This window comes from Macaca nemestrina, chromosome 6, assembly GCF_043159975.1.
Source record: "Macaca nemestrina isolate mMacNem1 chromosome 6, mMacNem.hap1, whole genome shotgun sequence".
Taxonomy (NCBI): Eukaryota; Metazoa; Chordata; class Mammalia; order Primates; family Cercopithecidae; genus Macaca; species Macaca nemestrina.
The window spans coordinates 96724349-96745821 of NC_092130.1; the positions used below are offsets into that span (position 1 = coordinate 96724349).

At 44.7% G+C, this 21473-nt stretch overlaps 1 protein-coding gene across 1 annotated transcript in view; it reads left to right on the forward strand.

The window, feature by feature from the left end:
* The window catches only part of LOC105475076 (serine incorporator 5), a 142144-nt gene continuing 120671 nt past the window's right edge, over nucleotides 1-21473 (forward strand). The window contains exon 1 of the mRNA XM_071098757.1: nucleotides 1-96. The gene's annotated coding sequence lies outside the window, so the exon portion shown is untranslated. The remainder of the gene's footprint in view (nucleotides 97-21473) is intronic.

A 21473-nucleotide genomic window follows, 5' to 3' on the forward strand; every position in this document is an offset into this window, starting at 1 on the left:
TTTGTCGTGAATGAATATTGACTTCTATCAAATGTTCTTTGATTTCCACATCTATTGAAAGGACCATGTGGCTTTCTCCTTAAATCTGTTAATCTGGTAAGTTAAATTATGTTGATATATTTCCTTCCCTTTCTTTTTTTTTTTTTTTTTTTTTTGAGATAGAGTCTTGCTCTGTCACCCAGGCTGGAGTGCAGGGGTGCAATCTCAGCTCACTACAATCTCTTCCTTCCAGGTTCAAGCGATTCTCCTGCCTCAGCCTCCCAAGTAGCTGGGATTACAGGTGCACACCACCACTCCCAGCTAATTTTTTTGTATTTTCAGTAGAGACGGGGTTTTACCATGTTGGCCAGGCTGGTCTTGAACTCCTGACCTCTGGTGATCTGCCTACCTGGGCCTCCCAAAGTGCTGGGATTACAGGTGTGAGCCTCTGCACCCGGCCTCTTTTTTTTTGAGACTGAGTTTCACTCTTGTCACCCAGGTTGGAGTGCAGTGGCACAATCTCGCCTCACTGCAACCTCTGCTTCCCAGGTTCAAGCGATTCTCCTGCCTCAGCCTCCCAAATAGCTGGGATTACAGGTGCCCGGCTAATTATTGTATTTTTAGTAGAGGCGGGGATTTAGCATGTTGGCCAGGCTGGTCTTGAACTCCTGACCTCAGGTGATCCACTAGCCTCGGCCTCCCAAAGTGTTGGGACTACAGGCGTGAGCCACTGCGCTCAGCCTCTTTCTTTCTTTTTGAGACAGGTTCACCCAGGCTGGAGTGCAGTAGGGTGATCTGGGCTCACACAACCTCTGCCTCCCAGATTCAAGAGATTCTCCCAATTCATCCTCCTGAGTAGCTGAGATTACAGGCACTTGCCACCACGCCTGGCTAATTTTTGTATTTTAGTAGAGACAGGGTTTCACCACCTTGGTCAGGCTGGTCTCCAACTCCTGGCCTCAAGTGATCTGCCCACTTTGGCCTCCCAAAGTGCTAGGATTACAGGCGTGAGCCACCGAGCCTGGCCACATTGACATATTTTCTGTTGTTAAACCATCATTGTGGGGTGGGGAAGAGATGGAAGATTTAGGTCAAAAGATGCAAATTAGTAGATATGTGGAATGGACAAGTCTAGAGATCCAATGTACAACATAAAGTCTATAGGTAATAAAGTTGTATTATATTAGACATTTTTGTTAAATAAATAGATTTTAGCTGCTCTTGTCACACACAGAAATGTAACTATGTGAGGTAAAAGTTATGCTAATTTGCTTCACTACAGTAACCATTTTACTATCTATATATATCCTGTTACATCATGTTGTAAACTTGAAATATACACAATAAAATTTATTTTAAAGAAACAAAAACACTGGGCACAGTGGTTCTCACTTGTAATCCCATCATTTTGGGAGGTTGAGGCAGGAGGATTGCTTGAATCCAGGAGTTCAACATTAGCCTAACGAACGTGGTGAGACCCCCATCTCTATAAAGAATAAAGAAATGCAGCTAGGCGTGGTGGCACGCACCTGTAATCCCACCTACTGGGGAGGCTGAAGCACGAGAATTGCTTGAACCCAGGAGGCGGAGGTTGCAGTGAGCTGAGATCATGCCACTGTACTCCAGCCTGGGCAACACAAGGAGACCCTGTCTCAAAACAACAAAAACAAAAAACCCAAAACACCCATCATGGAATTATTATTATTATTACTACTATTATTTTGAGATGAATTCTCTCTCTGTCACCCAGGCTGGAGTGCACCAGTGTGATCTTGACTCACTGCAACCTCTACCTCCCAGGTTCAAGTGATTCTCCTGCCTCAGCCTCCCGAGTAGCTGGAATTACAGGCATGTACCACCATAGCCAGCAGATTTTTGTATTTTTAGTAGAGATGGGGTTTCACCATGTTGGCCAGGTTGGTCTTGAACTCCTGACCTCAGGTGATCTGCCCACATTGGCCTCCCAAAGTGCTGGGATTACCGGGCTGAGCCACCATGCCCGGCTATGGAATTATTTTTGAATCATGTTATTTTTTTCTAGAATTGGATTTGCTTGTATTTTATTTGGGGATTTTAACACTATGTTTATGAGCAATGTTTTTCATTTTTGCTTTTTAAGAACAAAAGAGAATTTATTGGCTCATTTAACTGGAAAGTTCAGTCATAATTCCCTCTATATTTATATATGAGAATGATTTTTAATTTTGTGTGTGTGTGTGTGTGTGTGTGTGTGTGCTGACCTTGTCTGGTTTGAGTATCAAAGTTAAACAAGTCTTGGAAAATGATTTGTGTAACTTTCCTTCTTTTCTATTCTCTGAAATACTTTGTGTAAGATGAAGATTAGCTGTCGTTTGAAGTTGTATTAAACACATCTCTGAAAATATCAGGGTGAACCACTCCTTAGGCAAGATGGTGTCTACATATCATGGACAAGCTTCCTAGTAAAACAACTACACAGGCAGGAGTGAATATTTTTAAAGTTATGTAACTGTATTGCTGAGCTAGCCAGAAAAAAAAAAAAAAAGGCAAGGGAAAGCAGGAATTCAGAGGAAGCAAGAAACCAGAACCTTCCCTCAGGGCATCTCCAAATCTTGGTGAATTTGAATTTTAGTTTTGTTGGCTGGGTCAAATGCAGGAGGGTAGGTGACAAGGCCATCTCAAAGTCTTTTTCTTTTTTTTTTTTTTGAGATGGAGTCTCACTCTGTCGCCCGAACTCCTGACCTCATGATCCACCCACCTCGGCCTCCTGAAGTGCTGGGATTACAGGCGTGAGCCACCGTGCCCAGCCTCAAAGTCTAACAGAAGGTTTCCTCATAAAGTTGGGTCTACAAAGGCTAAGCCCTCTGTGTGCAGGTAAACTAGAAATAAATGTTCTTAAGAGAACAGTAAGGAAACTTACTTATCTTGACCTTGTTGCTGAGTGGAGGGAGGGGGAAATGATTGCCTTGAAAATGTAAAACCAGTTTTTATTTGGTCACAAGGCTGTCTAGAGTAAATTTTCCAGTTGTCTTTGCAACTAGATATTCTCATGGGACTACATGTTCTAGCCAATGGGATGAAAGTGGAAGTGATTCTTGTATTTCACATAGGAATTTTCCACATATGTCCATGAATGAGATTTTAGTGTTCTTTTCTTGTGTTGACCTTGCCTGGTTTGAGAGTTCTTAGAAAGGACAAGGGTATTGGGGTGAATAGCTAGCAGTTTCTGCCACAGGAGTGCAAGATGTGAATGAGACATAGAAAGGGGTATCACAGAAATAGTATTTTCACATGAGCAGGAGGCATTTTTTTTATTATTATTATTATTTTTTTTTTTTGAGATGGAGTCTTGCTCTGTTGTCCAGACTGGAGTGCTGTGGAATGATCTTGGCTCACTGTAGCCTCCACCTCCTTTGGGAGGCCGAGGTAGGTGGATCATCTGAGGTCAGGAGTTTGAAACCAGCCTGACCAACATGGAGAAACCCTGTCTCTACTAAAAATACAAAATTAGCCGAGTGTGATGGCACATGCCTGTAATCCCAGCTACTCAGGAGGCTGAGGCAGGAGAATCACTTGAACCCGGGAGGCAGAGGTTGCAGCTAGCAGAGATGGCACCACTGCACTCCAGCCTGGGCAACAAGAGTGAAACTCCATTGCAAAAAAAAAAAAAAAAAGGTTGTCTCAGGGGCATCAAGAGCATTGGTGAAGCAGCATTTCCTAAAAACTGCTTACTCTCGTCTCAGAAATTTTATTCTAAGCCACTAACATCTGTTCTTCAAGTTTTGATGCTGGCACTTTCTTGCTGTTACCAGAAGGTGTCAGGCAAAGATAACCATGGCAAGCCCACCACTTGGCCAACACGGAGGGTAACATGCATCTGCATTTCAGAAATATCGGCATGGCCGGGTGCGGTGGCTCATGCCTGTAATCCCAGCACTTTGGGAGGCTGAGGCAGGCAGATCACAAGGTCAAGAGATCGAGACCATCATGGACAACATAGTGAAACCCCCATCTCTACTAAAAATACAAAAATTAGCTGGGCATGATGGTGCATGCGTATAGTCCCAGATACTCAGGAGGCTAAGGCAGGAGATTCGCTTGAACCTGGGAGGGGGAGGTTGCAGTGAGCTGAGATTGTGCCACTGCATTCCAACTTGGCTGACAGAGTGAGATTCTATCTTTAAAAAAATAAATAAATTAAATTAAATTAAATTGTATAGTATATATAGGTGCAGGGATCAATAAATAGACAAATAAAATGTAATAAAGAGCCCAGGAAACAGACCCATGCATATATAGAAACTTGATTCATGACTTAGAGAGCATTGCAGACGAACAGGGAAAGTATATTTAATAATAGGTAGAGGAAAAATTGGCTGGCCACACTGGGAGAAAATTAGATCCCTACCTAAACCTACACACAAAAATAAATCATAGAAGATAAACACTGAGAGCAACACTATATAATTTTAAAAATATATACACGAGGACTATCTTTATTCTCATGCAGGAGAATCTCTCTACAACTTTACATAGGGAAGGATTTCTTAAGACAAAAGGAATCTTCTACATTAAAGTGAAGAATTTCTCAGCCGGGTGCTGTGGCTCATGCTTGTAATCACAGCACTTTGGGACACCGAGGTGGGTGGATCACTTGAGGTCAGGAGTTCAAGACCAGTCTGGCCAACATAGTGAAACCCCCGTCTCTACTGAAAATACAAAAATTAGCCAGGCATAGTGGTGGGCGCCTGTAATCCCAGCTACTCAGGAAACTGAGGCAGGAGAATCACTTGAACTTGGGGGGCGGAGGTTGCAGTGAGCTGAGATCGTGCTATTGGACTCCAGCCTGGGCGACAGAGTGAGACTCCGTCTCAAAAAAAAAAGAAAAAAAAGTGAAGAATTTCTCATAATCAAAAAACACTATAGGTGGCATGTGCCTGAAGTCCCAGCTGCAGGAGACTGAGGTGGAAGACCACCGAGGGAGAATGGCTTGAGCGCAGAAGTTCAAATCCAGTCCAGGCAACATAGCGAGATTCCCTATCTCTCTAATAAATTGTTTTAAAAACCAACTAAATACTATAAAGATAGTAGCCACATACTAGGAAAAGACATATATAACTAACCAAAGATTAGCAGTGTTTATAGTAGTAGTAATACTACAATGATGATAATAATAATAGCAAAAAGGTATATAAAACTTACTATACATCAGGACTGGTTTTTTTGCTTTGTTTTGTTTTGTTTTGAGACGGAGTCTCACTCTGTCGCCTACGCAGTGGCGCGATCTTGGCTCACTGTAACCTCTGCCTCACAGGTTCAAACCAATTCTCCTGCCTCAGCCTCCCAAATAGCTGGGATTACAGGTGTGTGCTACCACACCAGCATTTTCTAACATTTTCAACACTTGTTATTGTGTTTTTAATTTTTGCAATCTAGTAGATGTAAAACGGTGTATCATTGTGATTTCACTTTGGCTAGCTCAGCAATACAGTTACATCATTTAAGAACTATTTATTCCGTATCATTTACTTGATATCTCTCACCACTCCCATTTATTATACTGTGGGGAACTTGTTTCTTTTATTCCTTCACCACCACTTAAAAGAGTAAGTATAGATACCGAGAAAGAGGGGAGATAAAAGTTGTCATTCAGTTTGCCTTTTTTTTTTTTTTTTTGAGACAGTGTCTCACTCTGTCACCCAGGCTGGAGTACAGTGGCACAATCATAGCTCTCTGCTGGGTTCAAACCATCCTCCCACCTTGGCCTCCCGAGTAACTAGGACTACAAGCACATGCCACCGTGGTTGGTTAATTTTTTATTTGTATTTTTTGAAGCAATAGAGTCATTATGTTGCCTAGGCTGGTCTTGAACTGCTGGCCTCAAGGCATCTTCACACCTTGGCCTCTGAAATTGCTGGGATTACAAAGCGTGCCATTTCAAAACCCCAATCCTCTTGTCGTGTGTTTTTTTTGTTTTTTGTTTTTTTTTGAGACAGTCTCACTCTGTGGCCCGGGCTGGAACGCAGTGGCACAATCTTGGCTCACTGCAACCTCTACCTCTGGGTTCAAGCAATTCTGCCTCAGCCTCCAGAGTAGCAGGGATTACAGCACACGCCACCACGCCCAGCTAATTGTTGTATTTTTAGTAGAGACGAGGTTTTACCATGTTGGCCAGGCTGGTCTCAAACTCCTGACCTCAAGTGATCAGCCTGCCCCAGCCTCCCAAAGTGCTGGGATTACAGGCGTGAGCCACTGCATCCGGTCTGTTTTTGTTTTGTTTTGTTTTTTGTTTTTGAGACAGAGTTTTGCTCTGTCGCCCAGGCTGGAGTGCAGTGGCATGATTTCGACTCTCTACAACCTCCGCCTCCTGGGCTCAAGGGATTCTCCTACCTCAGCCTCTTGAGTAGCTGGGACTACAGGCATGCACCACCATGCCTGGCTAATTTTTTTTTGTATTTTTAGTAGAGATGGGGTTTCACCATGTTGGTCAGGCTGGTCTCACACTCCTGACCTCAGGTGATCCGCCCACCTCAGCTTCCCAAAGTGCTGGGATTACAGGCGTCAGCTTCTATGCCTGGCTCCTTTGCTTTAAAATTATTTCACCAGAACAAAAATATAAGGCGAGACTAACTGTGTGAGCTGTCCTCTTCCTGAAATGCCCTTGTGAATCTTACCCTGCATTGGACTTAAGAGCAGAGATAAGGCTCCAAATGTTTCCAAACAGACAAGTTTGGAAATAAGTGGGTCATGATGGGATTCCCTTGCCCTGACATCCTATTACACAAGAGATAGTGGTTCTTGGTTCAGGTTCTTCCCTGCAATCGGAGGACCCCAATGTCAACTATGGTACACAGGGGTCACAGGGATTTACATCCTAAAATATTGATACCATCTGAACAAATGTTCAAATACCTGTTTGCCTGCAAGTACTTCCTGGGTGAATGATTGCCAGAGTTGGAGAACTTCTCAGATTAGGGTAAGGCAGTCTCCTCTTGAGGGTTCCCATGGAGCAGAGCTTAAAGGGAAGATGGAGGCAAACATCACTTATTGTACAGCTGCTCCAGCCAGGCTGACCACCAGCTTCTGGCTGCAGTGAGTGCATAGGCAGAGGCTGCAAGCATTTGACATTCTTAAAGACATCAACACAAAGAGGCTTTACAATGTCTACTGGTATTTTTTCTTCCCAAGCAAATAACCTTATGCTTATTCTTAGGGTAGCAGGTAAGATATTCTACTCTGTCTCCTATTTTTTCTTTTTCTTTTCTTTTCTTTTTTTTTTTTTTTTTTTGAGATGGAGTCTTGCTCTGTTGCCCAGGTTGGAGTGCAGTGGCACAATCTTGGCTCATTGCAACCTCTGCCTCCTGGGTTCAAGTGATTCTCCTGCCTCAGCCTCCCAGGTAGCTGGGACTACAGGCACCCGTCATAATGCTCAGCTAATTTTTGAATTTTTAGTGGACACAGGGTTTCACCATGTGGGCCAGGCTGGTCTCAAACTCCTCACCTTGGGTGATCTGCCCACCTTGGCCTCCCAAAGTGTTGGGATTACAGGCATGAGCCACCACACCCGACCTGTCTCCTATTTTTTCAAAAGCCCTTATATTTCAAAGGCATTTGAAAATAATAGTACCAGGAAACCTTGTACCCTTTTTTTTTTGAGACAGAGTCTCGCTCTGTCACCCAGGCTGGAGTGTAGTGGTACATCTCAGCTCATTACAACCCCCTGCCTCCTGGGTTCAAGCAATTCCTGTGCCTCAGCCTCCTGAGTAGCTGAGATTACAGGTATGTGCCACCATGCCCAAATAATTTTTGTATTTTTAGTAGAGATGGGGTTTCACCATGTTGGACAGTCTGGTCTTGAACTCCTGGCCTCAAGTGATCCTCCCTCCTCAGCCTCCCAATGTGCTGGGATTATAGGTGTGAGTCACCATGCCTGACTGAAATCTTTTTTTTTTTTTTGAGACGGAGTCTCGCTGTGTCGCCCAGGCTGGAGTGCAGTGGCTGGATCTCAGCTCACTGCAAGCTCCGCCTCCCAGGTTTACGCCATTCTCCTGCCTCAGCCTCCCGAGTAGCTGGGACTACAGGCGCCCGCCACCTCGCCTGGCTAGTTTTTTGCATTTTTTTTTAGTAGAGACGGGGTTTCACCATGTTAGCCAGGATGGTCTCGATCTCCTGACCTTGTGATCTGCCCGTCTCGGCCTCCCAAAGTGCTGGGATTACAGTGAAATCTTACTCTTCTAAATGAGAAACCTCTCAAAGTTATCTCCTTGATGAGGGTGTGAAGTCGTCACCAGTAACTTTTCAGGAGCCAGATGGTAAATCTGGAGGTTGACAACAGCAATTTTCACAAATTGCTACCTAAAGTTTTTGAGAGAGAATCCAGTTGAGCCTTTTCTCTGCTCAGTGGACAGCCTTTTACTTTCTTCCTTCTCTTAGTTTTACCCTTCCACTTTCAAGTCTACAATGTGGCTTTAACTCTGTGCTTTCCACTAATTGGTCCCATGTCCCAGTAAGCAAAATTTGATGCCTGTTGCCTGCCTCAGATTACTGTGGCTCAAGTCACATACACCTATGTTGAATTTCATATTTTGAGTGGTAGATCAGAAATGAACATGCTTAGGACACCATTTGCTTCTTCAGAAACATAGTCTGAAGATGGAGTAGAAGTCCACTGTGGTTTTTTTTGTTGTTCTTGTTTTTGAGACAAGAGTTTTGCTCTATTCACCAGGCTGGAGTTCAGTGGCATGATCTCAGCTCACTGCAACCTCCACCTCCCAGGTTCAAGCGAGTCTCCTGCCTCAGTCCCTGAGTAGCTGGGGTTATAGGCGCGTGCACCACCAAGCCCAGCCATTTTTTCTATTTTTAGTAGAGATGAGGTTTTACTATGTTGGCTAAGCTGGTCTTGAACTCGTGACCTCAGGTGATCTGCCCGCCTCAGCCTTCCAACGTGCTGGGAGTACAGGTGTTGGCCATCGTACCCAGCCAGTCTGCTTCTTTTAAATAAAGCAAAGTCATAAGAACATTTACTCTTGGCCTGGCACAGTGGCTCATGCCTGTAATCCCAGCACTTTCGGAGGCTGAGGTGGGCGGATCACGAGGTCAAGAGTTTGAGACCAGCCTGGCCAACATGGTGAAACCCCGTCTCTACTAAAAATACAAAAATTAGCTGGGCACGGGGGCAAGTGCCTGTAATCCCAGCTACTCGGGAGGCTGAGGCAGGAGAATCACTTGAACCCAGGAAGCGAAGGTTGCAGTGAGCAGAGATCACACCACTGCACCACTCCAGCCTGGGTGATAGAGCAAGACTCTGTCTTGAGAGAGAGACAAAAAAAAAAGAACATTTATTCTTGCTTCAGTTTGTAGAATTAGCATGGGAAAAAACACAAAAAGAAAATATCCAAAATTATTGATTGAGTAATGTCATTCAATAAATGCATACTTTTTCTTTTTTTTTCAAGAAGTTGTTTCTAAACTTCTCATTTGGACTTCAGAGTCATTAACTTTCTTCATTGAGTGTTTTCTCCCTTTTCATTAAAGAGGGAAACAAAATGAAATAGTCTATGAACATTTTCTTATCATCTTTTCTCAGCCATTTAAAATTCTCCTTCTGTTGAATTTAAATGTTCTTCTGTAACCGAAATCCCATTATGAATAAACAGGCTGGACAGTCTTCCTGTAAAACCTCAGGGAGCTCCTTCCGCCTTTCTAACCTTCATAGAACAATGTAAACATCTTCCAAGTGAAACCCACAATGAAGGCCTTTTGTTGATTTTCATGGAACTATATGGTTGCACAGGCAGTGAGCTGGCGGTGGTTCTTTTAAAACCAAGCACCTCCAAAGAGAGCTTACTTCAAAGTGTGCATCTTATAAAGTGAATTTAAAAGAAACTGACAGGAGTCCGCTCTTTAAATACACATTAAAAAGATAAGTCAACACACAGTGCTGTTTTTTGAAGAAATGGGCTTACCTCTTGTACTTCCTCTCAGGAAATTAATTAGAATGGATTAACCAAGAAAACTGAAAAGATAGACTTGTCTCGCCTTTGTATGTTTTTTTCTTTCCCCTCTCAGCCTCAAACATAGCTGAATGTGTTTACTTGAAATCAGGATGTGGAAAGTTTTTTGAATTGATTTTAAAACCAAAGAAGTCAGAATAATTTTCCATGCTATTCAGAATCACAGGCATGAGCTTTGTTAAGAAATGTTTTTTAAATTTTATAATAAAGTTGAATAGTGACTATAATAATTTACCCAAATATTTATTTCTAAGTGAAGAAAATGGAGATTTAAAAAAAATTCAAAGATTATCACGTATTTTACTTAAGGAGGCAAAGCCTCTCTAAATAGTTTCCATATATATGAAAAATATAAAATATATATTATATATTTTGAGACAGGGTATCTCTCTGTCACCCAGATTGAAGTACAGTGGCATGATCCCAGCTCACTGCCGCCTCCTGTGAGCTCAAGCGATATTCCTGCCTCAGCCTCCTGCACAGTTGGGACCACAGGCATGCACCACCACACTGTAATTTTTAAATTTTTTTTGTAGAGACAGACGGAGTCTCACTATGTAGCCCAGGCTGATCTGGAACTCCTGAGCTCAAGCCATCATCCTGCCTCGGCCTCCCAAAGTGCTGGGATACACGTGTGAGCCACTGTGCCCAGTCCAGTTTCCTTGACACAAAGGATTATAACTCAAAATCTGAGTGTACCTGATTCAACTTAGAAAAAAATATATCAAGAGTAGTCTCCTAATCTAAGAGGACTTAAAAAATTAATTTGTTCCCAGGAGGGTTGAACAGGGCTTCAAAACCTGTTGAGCAACTCTCTACTCTCTTCATTAATTTGGAATTTGGGTTCCCTGGGGTGTGTAAAGGAGTTTTTCCTTTGTACTATCTACACTCAAAGGACTTGCCATGCAAATTAGTAATGTGAAAGGCATTAAAGGGAGAATCTTTAAAATACTAAGGCAAAACTTTTTTTTTTTTTTTTTAGTTAGTCTCACTCTGTCGCCCAGGCTGGAGTGCAGTGTTGCAGTCTCGGCTCACTGCAACCTCCACCTCCTGGGTTCAAGCAATTCTCCTGCCTCAGCCTCCCAAGTAGATGGGACTACAGGTGCCCGCCACCACGCCTGGCTAATTTTTTTTTGTATTTTTAGTAGAGACGGGGTTTCACTATGTTGGCCAGGCTGGTCTGGAACTCCTGACCTCATGATCCACTAAGCACCATTACAGTGGTTTTAAAGCACCATTTAAAACTTTTAAAGCACCATTACAGTGCTGAAGAATCATTAGCTTTCCGCACTTACAAACTAATTGATGAGTAGTACAAAAGGATTTCTCTTGTTCCCTTAAGCAGCTCCCCTAAAAATCGTGACCAGGCAATACCCTGCTAGCCTACTGCAGTCATTAAGAATAATTAAGAATTAGTAGTTACATTAAATTTTCTTTTTGCCTTTGGATCCATAGTTAAATAGTAAACCATTTTAAGGAGCTACTCCTGTCAAAAGCAGGTGGGAGGCTGCAGGAGGCGCCAGTGATCTTGGGTGAGCTGCAGGGGTAGAGCCAAGCCAGAGAGGGATCTGGAGCATGGAGCACCAACCTTTGTTTTGTAGAAGTTTAGGACAAAGAAAAGGAGAAAGGTTGGTAGCTGGGCCAAAGAGAGGTTTGTTGTTTAATTTAGGAAAAATCTGACCCAGTTTGCAGCTTAAGAATGATTCAATAGAAAGGAAGAACTGAAAATGCTTGGAAGAGAGGAAATAGGCGAGGTGATGGAATTAAAGGTAGATTGAAGGCAAAATTAAGAGATTAATGTTAACAAGAAAAATGAACAATTTTTAATCCTAGCACTTTGGGAGGCTGAGGCGGGTGGATCACCTGAGGTCGGGAGTTCAAGGCCAGCCTGACCAACATGGAGAAACCCCGTCTCTACTAAAAATACAAAATTAGCTGGGCATGATGGCGCATGCCCGTAATCCCAGCTACTCGGGCGGCTGAGGCGGGAGAATCTCTTGAACCTGGTCTCTTGAACCTGGGAGGCGGAGGTTGTGGTGAGCCGAGATCGCGCCATTGCACTCCAGCCTGGGCAATAAGACCGAAACTCTGTCTCAAAAAAAAAAAAAAAAAAAAGAACGATTTTTATTTTAAGTTGGGCAGCTCAAGGAAAGTCCACACGGGATTAAAAGCAGGAGTTCTGGAGTCCACAAACTTCTGATATGATGCTCCACCAAAATGAGGGAGTAAACCAAGAAGGAGGACGCCAGCTCCAGAAAACCACAGCAGCAGCAGAAGGTGGCAAAGGGGAGTCCCAGGATGAAAGTGCAGCAGCAACCTGGAGCAATCCAGATTGCAGTAGTGCAGAGGTCTCTGGAACCAAGACAGGGCCCTCGGGGAAAGTGGAATGACAGACTGTCTGACATGGATGATCGTCTGGGAAAAAGGGATTTTGACAGGCCTGGCACAGTGGCTCACACCTGTAATCCCAGGACTTTGGGAGGGCGAGGTAAGAGGATCACTTGAGGCCAGGAGTTCAAGACCAGCCTGGTTAAAAATTACAAAATTTAGCCATCTGTAGTCCTAGAGGCCTCGGAGGCTGAGGCAGGAAGATCGCTCAAGCCCAGGAGGTTGAGGCTGCTGTGAGCCAAAATTGTGCCATAGCACTCCATCCTAGGTAGGTGACAGAGAGAAACCCCATCTCAAAAGAAGAAGGAAAAAAAAAGGATTATGACATGAAAAAAGAGTCATGGTGGCTCACGCCTGTAATCCCTGCACTTTGGGAGGCTGAGGCGGGGGGAAGCCAGCACTCGTTGAGGCCAGAAGTTCGAGACCAGTATGGTAAAACCCCATCTCTACTAAAAAGACAAAAATTAGCTGGGCGTGGTGGCAGGCACCTGTAGTCCCAGCTACTCAGGAGGCTGCGGCAGAGCTTGCAGTGAGCTGAGATCGCACTACTGCACTCCAGCCTGGGCGACAGAGTGAGAGTCCATCTCCAGAAAAAAAAAAAAAAAAAAAGATTATGACAGATCAGATAGACAAGTGAAGAAGCAAGAAGAAGTACCTAGAAAACCATTCAAGTAATATATAACCCAAGAACTTAACGCATGCTATATGTTATTGTACTTCACTGTGTATAAATGTATGAACTCTCCTTATTTTATAGAGGACAAAACTGAGGTACAGAGAAATAAAGTCACTTCCTCAAGATTACAGACCTAACAAATGGTAAAGAACAAATTGATTCCAGGGTCCAGCTCCAGGGGTTCTAACCCTAACCACTAGAATATACTGCCTCTAACAGGAGGGATGAAAATAGAAAATAAAAGTAGACAAAAAATACTAATATTGTATACTATGTGGCTATGCAAGGCATAATTTTTACTAGACATAATTACATGTTAGCTGATAGATTTTATGAAAACTGTGATGTAATTAGATTGGCAAGGGGGCAGGTGGAAGTGGGTTGAGAATTCAGCCTAAATGGAACATAAAAGAAACTGCAAAATAAATAGTGCCCACACATCAGGAAATAACAGCAGAAGAACACTATTTGAAAATATGAGGCCAGGCACAGTGGCTCATGCCTGTAATCCCAGCACTTTGGAAGGCTGAGGCAGGCGGATCACCTGAGGTCAGGAGTTCGAGACCAGCCTGGTCAACATGGTGAAACCCTGTTTCTACTGAAAAAAAGAAAAAAGGGAAGGGGAATGGGATATTGGCTAGGCACCATAGCTCATGCCTGTAATCCCAGCAGTTTGGAAGGCTGAGGCAGGTGAATCACTTGAAGTCAGGAGTTTTGAGACCAGCCTGGCCAACATGATGAAACCCCGTCTCTACTAAAAATACAAAAATATTAGCTGGGGCTGGGTGCGGTGATTCACGCCTATAACCCCAGCACTTTGGGAGGCTGAGGCGAGTGGATCACAAGGTCAGGAGTTCAAGACCAGCCTGATCAAGATGGTGAAACCCAGTCTCTACTAAAAATACAAAAAAATTAGCCAGGCATGGTGGCGGGTGCCTATAATCCCAGCTACTCAGGAGGCTGAGGCAGAGAATTGCTTGAATTTGGGAGACGGAGGTTGCAGTGAGCTGAGATCACATCACTACACTCCAGCCTGGGTGACAGAACAAGCCTATGTCTCAAAAACAAAACTAAACTAAACTAAAAGGCCAGGCACAGTGGCTCATGCCTGTAATCCCAGCACTTTGGGAGGCCAAGGTGGGCAGATCACGAGGTCAGGAGATTGAGACCATCCTGGCCAACATGGTGAAACCCCATCTCTACTAAAAATACAAAACATTAGCTGGGCGTGGTGGCGTGTGCCTGTAATCCCAGCTACTCAGGAGGCAGAGGTGGGAGAATCACTTGAACCAGGGAGTTGGAGGTTGCAGTGAGCCGAGATGGTGCCACTGCACTCCAGCCTGGCAAGTGAGCAAGACTCTTGTCTAAAAAAAAAAAAAATCAGCCAGGCATGGTATGCCTATAATCCCAGCTACTCGGGAGGCTGAGGCAGGAGAATCACCTGAACCTGGGAGGCGGAGGTTGCAGTAAGCCGAGACTGCGCCATTGCACTCCAGCCTGAGTGAGACAGCGAAACTCCATCTCAAAAAAAAAAAAAAAAAAAAAATTATATATATATATATATATGGAGGTGAATAGGGGAAAACTGTTAAAATAATTGAAAGTGGTTGCCTCCGGAGTAGGGGCTAGAAGGTAAGGTATGGAGACTGGAGAGGATATTTTTTCATTTTATTTTTTGTAATATTTGGACACATTTTATGTCAATGTCAATTTGTAAAATTTTGATGTTAAAAATTTTTATTTTAAAAATTAAAAAAATTGCCAGGTGTGGTGGCTCATGCCTGTAATCCCAGCACTTTGGGAGGCCGAGGCGGGTGGATCACCTGAGGTCAGGAGTTCGAGACCAACCTGACCAACATGGTGAAACCCCATCTCTACTAAAAATACAAAAATTAGCTGGGCGTGGTGGGCGCCTGTAATCCCAGCTACTTGGGAGGCTAAGACATGAGAAAAGCTTGAACCCAGGAAGTGAAGGTTGCAGTAAGCCGAGATCGCACCAGTGTACTCCAGCCTGGGCAACAGAGTAAGACTACGTCTCAAAAAAAAAAAAAAAAAAAAGGGCCAGGTATGGTGATCCACACCTGTAATTCTAGCACTTTGGGAGGCCAAGGCAGGCAGATCACGAGGTCAGTAGTTCGAGACCAGCCTGACCAAGATGGTGAAACCCCATCTCTACTTAAAAAAAAAAAAATTTAAAAAATTTTGCATATGCTGGGTGCAGTAGCTCATGCCTGTAATCTTGGGAGGCCAAGGCAGGTGGATTGCTTGGCCTCAGAAGTTCAAGACCAGCATGGGCAACATGGTGAAACCCAGTCTTTACAAAAAATACAAAAATTAGCCAGGCTGTGGTGGTGCATACTTGTAGTCCCAGCTACTTGGGAGGCTGAAGTGGGAGGATTACTTGAGCCTGGGAGGTAAAGGTTGTAGTGAGCCATAACAGCGTCACTGTGCTCCAGCCTTCCAGCCTGGGCAACAGAGAGAGACCCTGTCTCCCAAAAAACAAAACAAAACAAAAACAAACAAAAACCTGTGCATATATTAGTTTAATAGAAATAAATGACAGTGTAGCTATCAGAGAAATGGGGTGAGGGCACTATAGGGCTCTGATTACTTTTTGCCTAGGGCTTGCAAATTTATAGTTATTTGTTTCTAAATAAATACTTTGTTGTTTACTTTTAATTGAAATTAATTAAACTTCATCCACTAGACTGAGGTTCCTAGAGACCTCATAAGTGAAAATTAAAGAAATTTCTCCTTTTATATTTAAAAACCAACAGAATACTTCACTAGGTTTTTTCAAAGTTGCTCATGTTTTAGAGAATTAGAATAATTGGAAATTAAATTTGTAATAAAGTTGTGATCTTGGCTCACTGCAACTTCTGCCTCCCAGGTTCAAGCGATTCTCCTGCCTCAACCTCCTGAGTAGCTGGGATTATAGGTGCCCGCCACCACATCCAGCTAATTTTTGTATTTTTAGTAGAGACAGGGTTTTACCATATTGGCCAGGCTGGTCTCGAACTCCTGACCTCAGGTGATCCGCCCACCTAAGCCTTCCAAAGTGTCGGGATTACAGGCGTGAGCCACCACGCCCAGCCAGTGTGTGGTGTTTTTAAACTCATCATTGAGCTCTACCAAAAATATCTTCAAATTTAGGAGGGAGAAAAGCAAATTATAAGCTAGATATTATGTTATATATACATATATATAATTATGTTGTATAAAAGGAGCTAATTCAGTTAATTTAAGAAAATTTTTGTGGGGGAAATATTTTGCATGGTCTGCCAAGAGCTACAGTCTTATTAAAACAGGTCTGTTACTGCTGGTTACTGAAAAAGCCACATCAAAAGAGCTTGACTGTAAAATTACCTACATGTTATGAACATCAAGTCTTCCCTGAAAAAGTCTGCAGAGTACTTAAAATAAAAATTAAGGTGGCACTGTTTTGTGTTATGTCTGCTAGCATTACCTCTACTCTTGTTAACCAACCACGGATGAAAAGGAAGCTACTAACCAGACCTTAAATAGTAACTGCAAAGTCCTTGGAGCCAGAAGGCAGGTAAACCTCCAGATCTGGCCACATTCCTTTGAAAAAACTTTGAGTGGGGATGGGGAATGAGCCTGCATAGATTGTTGCTTTTTAATTTTCTTTTTCTTTTTTTTTTTGAGCTGTAGTCTCATTCTGTTGCCCAGGCTGGAGTGCGGTAGTGTGATCTCGGCTTACTGCAACCTCCACCTCCCGAGTTCAAGCGATTCTCGTGCCTCAGCCTCCCAAGGAACTGGGATTACAGATATGTGCCACCACTCTCAGCTAATTTTTGTATTTTTAGGAGAGACGAGGTTTCAGCATGTTGGCCAGGCTGGTCTTGAATTCCCAACCTCAGGTGATCCACCCACCTAGGCCTCCTAAAGTACTGGGATTATAAGCATGAGCCACTGTGCATGGCCTCCTTTTTTTTTTTTTTTTTTTTTTTAAATGGACAGATCCTGCCTCATGTTTGTTTGTATAAATAGAAAAGAAGGGTACCAGCTCTATGCAGAAGCAGATGGCAGCCCAGGGCTCACACGAGTCCTTCCGTCCTCCCATTGGTAGACAGAGGTCTCTCCTCCAGAGCCTCTGTGGGTGTGCATGGGCACCCTTGGAAATTTGAGCTGGAGCTGGAACTGGAGCTGGAGCCGCAACTGAAGCCTGGGCTTTGGTTGGAGCCTTGGCCTTGGACTTTGGCCAGCAAAGCCAGCCTTGGCCAAATGGGTTCAAGCATGCTTCCTAAGCTTGGGGTGGGTGATTCAGCAAGTTGATTGAATTTTCAGCTGATGTCTTTTGGTATCTTGAGCTTGACCTTGTAGGGGTGAAGGGCAAACTTCCCCTTTACCCTATGAATGTTCACTGAAAATCAACTGACAAGGCAGATTAAAAGGAGAAAAGGCATACAAATTTATTTGAGCATAGTTTTACATGCCAGGGGAGCCTTCAGAATGAAGACCCAAAGATACAGGAAAAATGTCCTTTCCTTTTTTTTTTTCTGAGACAGTCTCGCTGTGTTGTCCAGGCTGGAATGCAGTGAGCCTGATCTCAGCTCACTGCAAGCTCTGCCTCCCGGGTTCACGCCATTCTCCTGCCTCAGCCTCCCGAGTAGCTGTGACTACAGGCGCCCGCCACCGTGCCAGGCTAATTTTTTGTATTTTTAGTAGAGACAGGGTTTCACCATACTAGCCAGAATGGTCTCAATCTCCTGACCTCATGATCCGCCCACCTTGGCCTCCCAAAGTGCTGGGATTACAGGCGTGAGCCAGCTCACCCAGCCAAAACGTCCATTCTTACGTTTACATTCAACAAAGTATGGACAGCCATGTAGAAATGTGATTGAATAGAAAGTAAGAATATTGTTACCAGAAAGGGGTCCTGATCCAGTCCCCAAGAGAGGGTTCTTGAACCTCACGCAAGAAAGAATTCAGGGCAAGTACATAAAGTGAAAGAAAGTTTATTAGAGAAGTAAAGGAATAAAGAATGGCTACTCCATAGGCCGAGTAGCAGCATGGGCTGCTCAACTAAGTATACTTATAGTTATTTCTTGATTATATGCTAAACAAGGGGTGGATTATTCATGAGTTTTCCGGGAAAGGGGTGGGCAATTCCCAGGACTGAGGGTTCTTCCTCCTTCAGATCATATAGGGTAACTCCCTAATGTTTGTAAACTGTCCTGGTGCTGGTGGGTGTGTCCTTTAGCATGCTAATGAATTATAATTAGTGTATAATGAGCAGTGGGCACTACCAGAGGTCACTTTGGTCGCCATCTTGGTTTTGGTGGGTTTTGGCTGGCTCCTTTACTACATCCTGTTTTATCAGCAAGGTCTTTGTGACCTGTATCTTGTATCTCATCCTCTAAGAATGCCTTAACTTTCTGGGAATACAGCCCAGCAGGTCTCAGCTTTATTTTACAGTCCCTATTCAAGATGGAGTCTCTCTGGTTCAAATGCCTCTGACGCTATTAACTTGGTTCTGAAGATGAGGAAACTGAAGCTTGGAGGTCACCTAGCCACTTCTTGGTAGAGTTAGAATTTGCAACTTCCTGGCTCGAAAACTCAGGCTTTATCCTTTTCTGGTACCTTTCAATAGAGGCTACAAGTCCCCAGGTCATTTATTTATTTATTGAGATGGAATTTCGCTCTTGTTGCCCAGGCTGGGGTGCAATGGCACCATCTCGGCTCACTGCAATTTCCGCCTCCTGGGTTCAAGTGATTCTCCTGCCTCAGCCTCCTGAGTACCTGAAATTACAGGTGCCCACCACCACGCCTGGCTAATTTTTGTATATTTAGTCAAGATAGGGTTATGCCATGTTGGCCAGGCTCGTCTTGAACTCCTAACCACAGGTGATCCACCCACCTCAGCCTCTGAAAGTGCTGAGATGACAGGTGTGAGCCACCCTGTCTGGCCAAGTCCCCAGGTTATTAAGACTCTTTCTTCAGGTGGCAGACATCCACATTTCAGAGTCCTCTCACATAGGCATGGAAATAGCAATGCAGGGGAGGGAAAAATGGCTTCCCTCTACCCTTGTAGGTTCTTTGCTTGGATTGCAAATTAAATTGACATAGGACAGATTAACAGAAGAAAAACCATTTTAATTACCTGCATAGGCGGCAGCACAGGAATCTCACAAAACATGAAGGGCCAGGTGATTGAAGCTTATAGCATTCTGAGCTAGAAATAAATAGAGGCTTGGGGCTTCAGTGGGGACAGTGGGGAGGCGCCACAGGTTATAGGAGGGTTAGTAGAGGAAATGTATGGTAAATAATGTTGCCTTGTGGCCCTGCGCGGTGGCTCACACCTGTAATTCCAGCACTTTGGGAGGCTGAGGCGGGCAGATCACAAGGTCAGGAGTTCAAGACCAGCTTGATCAAAATGGTGAAACCCCGTCTCTACTAAAAACACAAAAATTAGCTGGGCGTGGTGGCACGCGCCTGTAATCCCAGCTACTGCAGAGGCTGAGGCAGGATAATCGCTTGAACCCAGGAGGCAGAAGTTGCAGTGAACTGGGATCATGCCAATGCACTCCAGCCTGGGCAACAGGGCAAGACTCTGTCTTTAAAAAAAAAATTTGCCTTGTTATGCAGATAAAGTCTCTCAGGTAACAAAAGTTGTCTCTGAGCAGCTGCCTTCCTGACACAGATACTTTTACTATGTGGACTTCCTTTATAGATGTAAATTTGCTTTACAAAAGGACAGCTTTTCAGAACTATTCCCGTGTCTGCAGTTTCTCAGAATAACCAGCTTGAAATGTGGCAAAGAAGTGTATTTTGGGATAGCATATTTTGGTATTCTACAGTCACAATTTGGGGTGTTGTGGCCTGAGCCTCAGCAGCAAAAAGAGCACAGGATTCAGAGTTGGGAGCCCTGGATTCTATTACCAGCTCTGTCCCCTAACCCAATGGTCTCTTGTGAAAGGTCCTCGAGTTCCGATTGGAGTCAATTTCCCTAAAAGGCAAAGAGAAATCGGAGTTCCAGCTGGCTTGAACATTTGTAGATTTCGCGCCTTCCCTTTTCGCCCCTCCTTCCTCTCCACCCTTCTTCCCACCCGGAGCTACTAGGGGCCCAGCCCATTTCCCCAGGCCAGGAGTAAGGCTGAAGTGAAGTGACCGCGGCCGGCCGTAGCAAACAGCGAAGCTCATTAGAAAGTCCTGGTGAGAACCTCAGCTTCTGATGAGTCAGAACGCCACGGAGCAGGTTGCTGCGCTTGACTGATTGGGTTTACCCTATTTTTGTTTCGAGTTAGAGCCAACTGTCCTCATTCCTTTTCGTGGCTCTGAGTAGGACCTGCTCCATTATATATCTCTTCCTCTAAACGCCTGCATCTGAGATGCTGGAAAACCCTGCGCAGCTCATAACCCAAGGCCTGGTTCCCATTCACCTTTCCTCTTCTTCTAAGCTGCCCAAGACACTCCTTCGCCAAAGCTCTGTCTGGAAACGAGTCCATCTAGGGTCAAGCCTTGCGTCATGTGCCAGGGGATTAGACGAGTGGATTCCAGGCCCAGTTTTGCTTCTTCAACTTTGCTGCGAGGCTTTGGGCAAGTTATTTAACCTGTCTGGGCTTCAGTTGCCTCACTGCTAAAATGGGTACGGTAATGTTTATTTGAAAGAGCAAAGGGATTGGCACAAAAATCGCATTAACAGAAATATCTTCATTCCAGCAGGGCGGGGTGGCTCACGCCAGTAATCTCAGCACTTTGGGAGGCCGAAGCAGGCGGATCACCTGAGGTCAGGAGTTCGAGAAAACCTAGAGACGGTCTCCCTCCCTTCTGTACGGAACAAGCAATTATTGGGCACCCTCTTTTTAGTGACTAGGCAGGGACGGAAAATGAGTCCTTGGGACAGCGCGGGAGGAGAGGGTGGAAAACGTACCACTATTTAGGGAAGCACGGAAAGGGCTCTCAATGGATCTCTCACAAAATGCCGTCAGGGCAGAACAGTCAAGGGCCCAGGGATTCGAGGAAGCTTGGGCGGAGCGGAGAGCTCAAAAGTTGAAAGTTTTCTTGGCAGATGAGGGAGGGAAAGGGATTTCACGAACAAGGATCTCGTGGGTGGGATGTCCCAGTTGGCACGCGGCAGAGCGCAGACCAGCACCCGGCGGTCTGGTCTGTGCAGGACAGACAGGAATCGCTTACTAAGGCTCCAACCTTTTAAGAGTCAGCAACAAGCTCTTTCTCCGGATCTGAAGGCGGAGGGGCGCTACGCCTTCCTTGGAGAGGGCCCGAGCGCGGCCAGACCGCGCACCAGACCCGGAACGTGGGGCCTGAAGGCTGGCGGCCGACTCCAGGGCTCGGCGCCCCAACCGGGAAGTGATCGCTGCAGCCCACCCGCCTGACGCCAGCGGAAGTGCGAGCCCCGGGCGAGCCTGCTTCGCCGCCGGGCGCCCGGGAAGGGGCGGGCGCGGGGCGGGGCTGGA